This window comes from Choloepus didactylus, chromosome 22 (assembly GCF_015220235.1).
Source record: "Choloepus didactylus isolate mChoDid1 chromosome 22, mChoDid1.pri, whole genome shotgun sequence".
Taxonomy (NCBI): domain Eukaryota; kingdom Metazoa; phylum Chordata; class Mammalia; order Pilosa; family Megalonychidae; genus Choloepus; species Choloepus didactylus.
This window is the reverse complement of record NC_051328.1, coordinates 29459462-29464650: the sequence shown is the minus strand read 5'-3', so window position 1 is coordinate 29464650 and position 5189 is coordinate 29459462. Positions and strand designations below refer to the sequence as shown.

Here is a 5189-nt window from a genome sequence, read left to right as displayed (position 1 = left end):
ATTGTGAGTGGCACCTTTGATTAGGGTGTGACCTCTTGATTGAATGTTTCCATGGAAATGGGGCCCCACCCATTCAGGGTGGGTCTTGATTGGTTCACTGGAGTCCTATAAAAAGAGCTCACAGAGGGACCTCAGAGCAACTGAGAGTGATATTTTGGAAGAGCTGCAGCTGAGACAGATATTTTCAAGACAGCCGTTGAAAGCTGACACTGACATTTTGCAGAATGCCATTTTGAAAAGCAACCTGGGAGCAAGCAGACACCAGCGACGTGCCTTCATAGCTAACAGAGGTTTTCCGGATGCCAATGGCCTTTCTCCAGTGAAGGTACCCTATTGTTGATGCCTTACCTTGGACACTTTATGGCCTTAAGACTGTAACTGTGCAACGAAATAAACCCCTTTTATAAAAGCTGATCCATTTCTGGTGTTTTGCAAAATAGCAGCATTAGCAAACCCAAACACCTGGTCTTGCCTTATCTGATCTCACTGTCTTCCATTTCTTAACTGTCCTGCCCACAGCCATGCAGTCCAGCCCTCAGAGCCTGTGAGGATACAAGAGGGAGTGTCTCTAGGGAGATGCGCCTGGAGGTCTTTGTGGGAGATGAATACAGAGCAAAGGCCTCCACCCTGCTTCCGGGGACTTGCCCCTGAATGGGGCTGGAGCCAGGCTGTGAGTTCTTGCCTGCCTGCACGGGGGCCACATGCTAAGAAACGGTTTGCTCTTGGTGGTGTTGGGTTGGTTCCAAACTCCCCAGATACTCATTTATTCAGCAGACATCAGTTGGTCACTTACCGTATACAAGCAGCAGGGAGCCGGACTCCCCTCTCCTTCCCACTGAGATAGAGCCATTGTCTGGGTGGCGAATGCTGGAGGAGAAAAGCCCAGAAATGAACGGCCTGATGGTCTATAAACCAGGGACCCACCCAAGACTGGGCGCAGAAGTCCTCATTGCTTGGCGTCTCAGCCCTCCTCCAAAACAAGAATTGCCTCAAAGCAAGACAGCCCAGCGCTGCCTTGAGCAGGCTGTTGGGGTGCTGGTGGGGCCTCCACATACACTACCTCTGAGTGCTTTAGCCTTCTTGGGCCTGAAACAGTGCCTCTCATTTTTTTTCTGTTCACAGCACAGTTGTAGGGGTTTCCAGGTCACACTTTGGGGTTTAGTGAGTTTCCCTGCTGGCTAAAGAACATTGGCTGACATGGAGTTGTGCTGCTGGAGGAGAGCGTGGGTGAGCGCTGGGGTTTGGGAGAGTCCTGGCCTGGGAATCATGAAACTTGGATAATAAACCCATTCCTACTGGTAAAATGCTTCATGTCCTCGGGCTACTCACTTTACCTTCCTGGGCCTCTGTTTGTGCATCTGGGAAATGGGGAATAAAGATATTTGCTCTTCTCACCTCACAGGGTTCTAGGAAGAAATGTGAAAGGACTTTGGAAAGTAGAAGCCCCTCTACAAATTAAAATCGCTATTTTTGTTTCTCATGAGAGAGGAATGGTGAATTAAAGGATGGGCCCAGCATTGGTAGGTGACGAAAAAGACAAACTCTGTGCCCTGCCCTCTGCTTTCCCAGCCCAGGGGGCCCCTTAGGAACTGGGCTGGAGAATTCAGGACTCCTATGTAGTTCCTTCTCAAAAATCTCCTGCTGACGCTTAGTCAATATGCTTAAACGGTCACCATGAGATTCCACCATAAACTTTTTTAAACTTCTTTTTTAATGTGGTTGAGGGGCCCCTAATTTGAATCCTAAATCTGTTAGATTCACTTTGATAGGAACTGATAAAACATGACTGGCCCCTCCAGTGACCAGCTGAATGTTGGGGCTACCTCCATCCATGAGCCCCCCAAGCCCCAGAGTTCAGCCCAGCGGGGGCACCCAGGGTGGCCTCTGCATCTTGCTGTCAGCATCTGCGTGATGCTTTTCTCCCAGTTTTCTCAGTAAACAATCTGGGTCCTGTGTCTGCAGGGTTGGCTGCCCGAGGACCACAATTTCATCAACTTTGAATCTCTTTGGTCAGACGTGCTGGCTTTCCCTTTCCCTCAGACCCGCGCTGGCTATTTCAGACGCGCCTCCCAGCAGCTTAGCGCAGAGGCAGGTGTGGGGCTGGGGCCTGGCAGCGGCAGGCGGGTGGGCGGGCAGAGGCTGCCTCCCGGCTCTGCGTCCTGGGCGGGCAGCAGGGGGACACTCGAGAATTCACCCCAACCGGGGCTAGGTGTCTCCGAGGACCCGAGGATCCCAGACAGCCCTCCTCCGGCCTTTTGACGGTACCACCACCAAATTCCAGGCCTGTGTGGCTGGTTGGGGGCCTGAAGGGATGGTACAGCACCCTCCACCCTCGTTTTGTTTTGATTTTAAAGTGTGTAGCCTGAGCACAGTCCTGGGGAGGTGGGCCCAGGTCTGTGGAGACCGGGCTGGGCTGCCTGCTGACCGGGGTGGACGCTCTCTTTTGTGCCTTTTGGGGAGTACTTCCCCCTGCCCAGAGCAGGGGAGCAGGGGAGCAGGGCAGGGGCGGCCAGGAAGATGGACCCTCCAGGCTCTCGGCCTCCTCTTCCTGCCTCCTTCCCTTGTCCTCTCACACTTGGCTCCACACCCTTGCTCTCTCTTTAGATTTAGACATGGCCCGAGAGCCCCGGCCCAGCCAGGCCCGGCCAGGCCAGAAGAGACAGCGTGGCACAGCCATCTCCTGGTGAGTCTGCCCGGGCTTGCCTGCTGGAGAAGGGGAGGACGGGAGGAGGCTCGGGGCTGGCTCGTTTGGGGCTCTGAGTTGGGACAGGGACCCTGGGAGGCTGGCTCAATCTGCTGTTCACCCGGCAGGCTCAGGTGCTGTTCCCCGGGTCCTACCCACTGTGGCCTCTGAGGAGGGGCCTTCTCCCTGAGCCTCAGGTGTTGTCCGTGACCCAGAGAGTTCACCCAGCTCATTCCAAGGTCCTTCCTAGTTGATGCAACCCAGCCACTACCCTGCTGACAGAGGCAGGGTGCCCCTACCTCCTGCCTGGAGCCACAGGGCCTGCGTCCTCCAAGGGCAGCCTCACCTGGGGGGACATCTGGGAATTTTTTTCCAGGTACAGAAGTTTGGGATGTCACAAATGAGAACCTTTCTGGATAAGATCTTGGACGCTTAAAAAAATTTTTAAAGAACTCTTCATTTCAGAAAGGTGCTCACCAACTTCTGCCTGTGAATGTAGCATTTTTCATGGGTGCTGAAACATTGTCTTCTTGGTCCCCTCAGCTGGGCATTTGCCCAGCCACACTCGGCTCCTGGCCTTGCTGGGGGGCTTTTGGTGGTTTCGATTTACTGTCTAGGGGGAGACAGGGAGCAGTGGGGGCTGTGGTTGCTGTCAGGTTCCTTGTCTTCTCACATTCCCCATTGGTCTGTGAACACCATGGTCCCGAAGGTCCAGGTTTCTTTTGGGTTTTTGCCTTGGCTCACCTCCCCAGAAGTAGGATGGCAGAGCTGGGGTATGGTCTGCTTGGAGATGTCTCTGTACCTCCAGTGGCCCTCGAGAGAGCGATTAGGCCAATCTCTGCTTGCCAGCAGCAGCCTGCAAGTGTATCAGTGTGAGAGGCTTTTTCACAGCTTTTGTTTGGGGCTGATTCATGGGATGTGGACTCGTGGGTAACTCACTGTTTTTTAAACTTGCATTTCTTCAATGCTGAGCTGCATACAACTGTGCGTTGTTTTGCCACGTCATGTGTGAGACTCTTATCTAAAGGGGTCTGTTTATATGGTTTCGTAATTTTCTGTCTGATGGAACGTAAGTGATTCTCATAGTTGTCTTGTGTTTTTTAACATGGCCATTTTTAAAGCTGGTGAACCCCTTCCTCACTTCTTCGGTTTGTCGCCTTCTTTGGTTTCATGTTTTCTGCACGCCTTCCCCTGCCTTTGCCCAGCAGGCAGTGGCCCAGTTCTGTCACCTCTCTCAGGGTGCCTTGGGGTGGGGTCACATGTGGGGGAACAGGGAGCAATGGGGAGTGATGACGTCTGTCCCACAGGGCTCCTGGCATTCCAGGCCCAGTGCAGAGGTGGTCTCCTCAAGACCTGCTTGTCCCCGGGGTCCTCAGGGGCTCAGGCAGCCTGAGTCAGGGACAGTAGTTGGTGGGCAGCTGTCCTGGGGAATCTGATCCCTTGGGATGGTGCTCAGCAGAGGGGCATGTTGAGGGTAGGGTTCTGGTGAGCACTGGGCTGCTGGATGAGCCCTCCATGAGAGCTAGGCAAGTCCACACCACGTTATTTGGGCCTCAAAATGGAATTTGTCAACGTGGAGGGAGGGAAGGGTTTGTGGTGGAACTGCCCCAGCTCCCCTGACCCCCACTTAGCCTGGCCCTGGGCTTGACCTCTGGGCTCGGCGCCATTCAAAGGTGCCTTTTGTTTCTCTTTTTGTGGGAAGTGCCAGGCTTGCAAACTAATGTAACCATTAGCTCGGGGGACCAGGAGAGGGCTGTGGTCGCTGACCGGGTGTGACCAGGACGCTGCTCCTTGGGAGAGAAGGCAACGCCACCTGCCTGGTGCACAAGCCTCAGCCCAGGCTGATGCGTTCGGGGCAAAGGAAGGCAGAACAGGGTAGTTCCGGGAAGGACGTGCCAGAGACCCCCAACCTGCAGCAGGCGCTTCTGGAACTGCGCATGCGTTCTGACCTCATCCTGCCTCTCAATTTGGGCAGCTCCCTGTGCCTCCTGGGAGGACGCAGCAGTGTCTGTGCTTAGCGGTTAGTAAATTATATTCTTTTATACAGCTCATCTCTGGTTAGTTAAAAAATTACCCACGTTTAAAACAGTAATTTTCGAGGGCAAGATTAAAGAAAAAGTAGCATTTGCATTGGCCGGGAATCGAACCCGGGCCTCCCGCGTGGCAGGCGAGAATTCTACCACTGAACCACCAATGCTTCGGCAGGCTTATAGTTTCTCCGAAGATTCAAGAAGTCGACCTGCAGGCTCCTCCCACCCCACCCCCCACCACCCCCACCTTCGCGCCGTGCCTTCTCTGCTACAGTACCCAGGGGTTGGGAGCGGATGGGGTGGGATCCTCCGGGTTTCTGTTGCTCTGGATCACTTTCTTTCCCCTGACGACCAGAATGGACATCCTGCGGAACTCCGGCAGCTTGCGGATCCTTGGCCCGCCCACCCAGATCTACCAATGCCAGAAAGGGGGATGGGAGAGCCGGAAATCTCGCCCGCACGCCTGGGGACCCTGC

The 5189-nt window shown here is 54.4% G+C and overlaps 1 non-coding gene across 1 annotated transcript; it reads right to left on the bottom strand.

Annotated features, from left to right (window-relative positions):
* Nucleotides 1-4809: 4809 nt before the first annotated feature.
* TRNAG-GCC lies at nt 4810-4880 on the bottom strand. The gene has a single exon. It is a non-coding gene; the product is annotated as a tRNA-Gly (tRNA).
* Nucleotides 4881-5189: the final 309 nt, after the last annotated feature.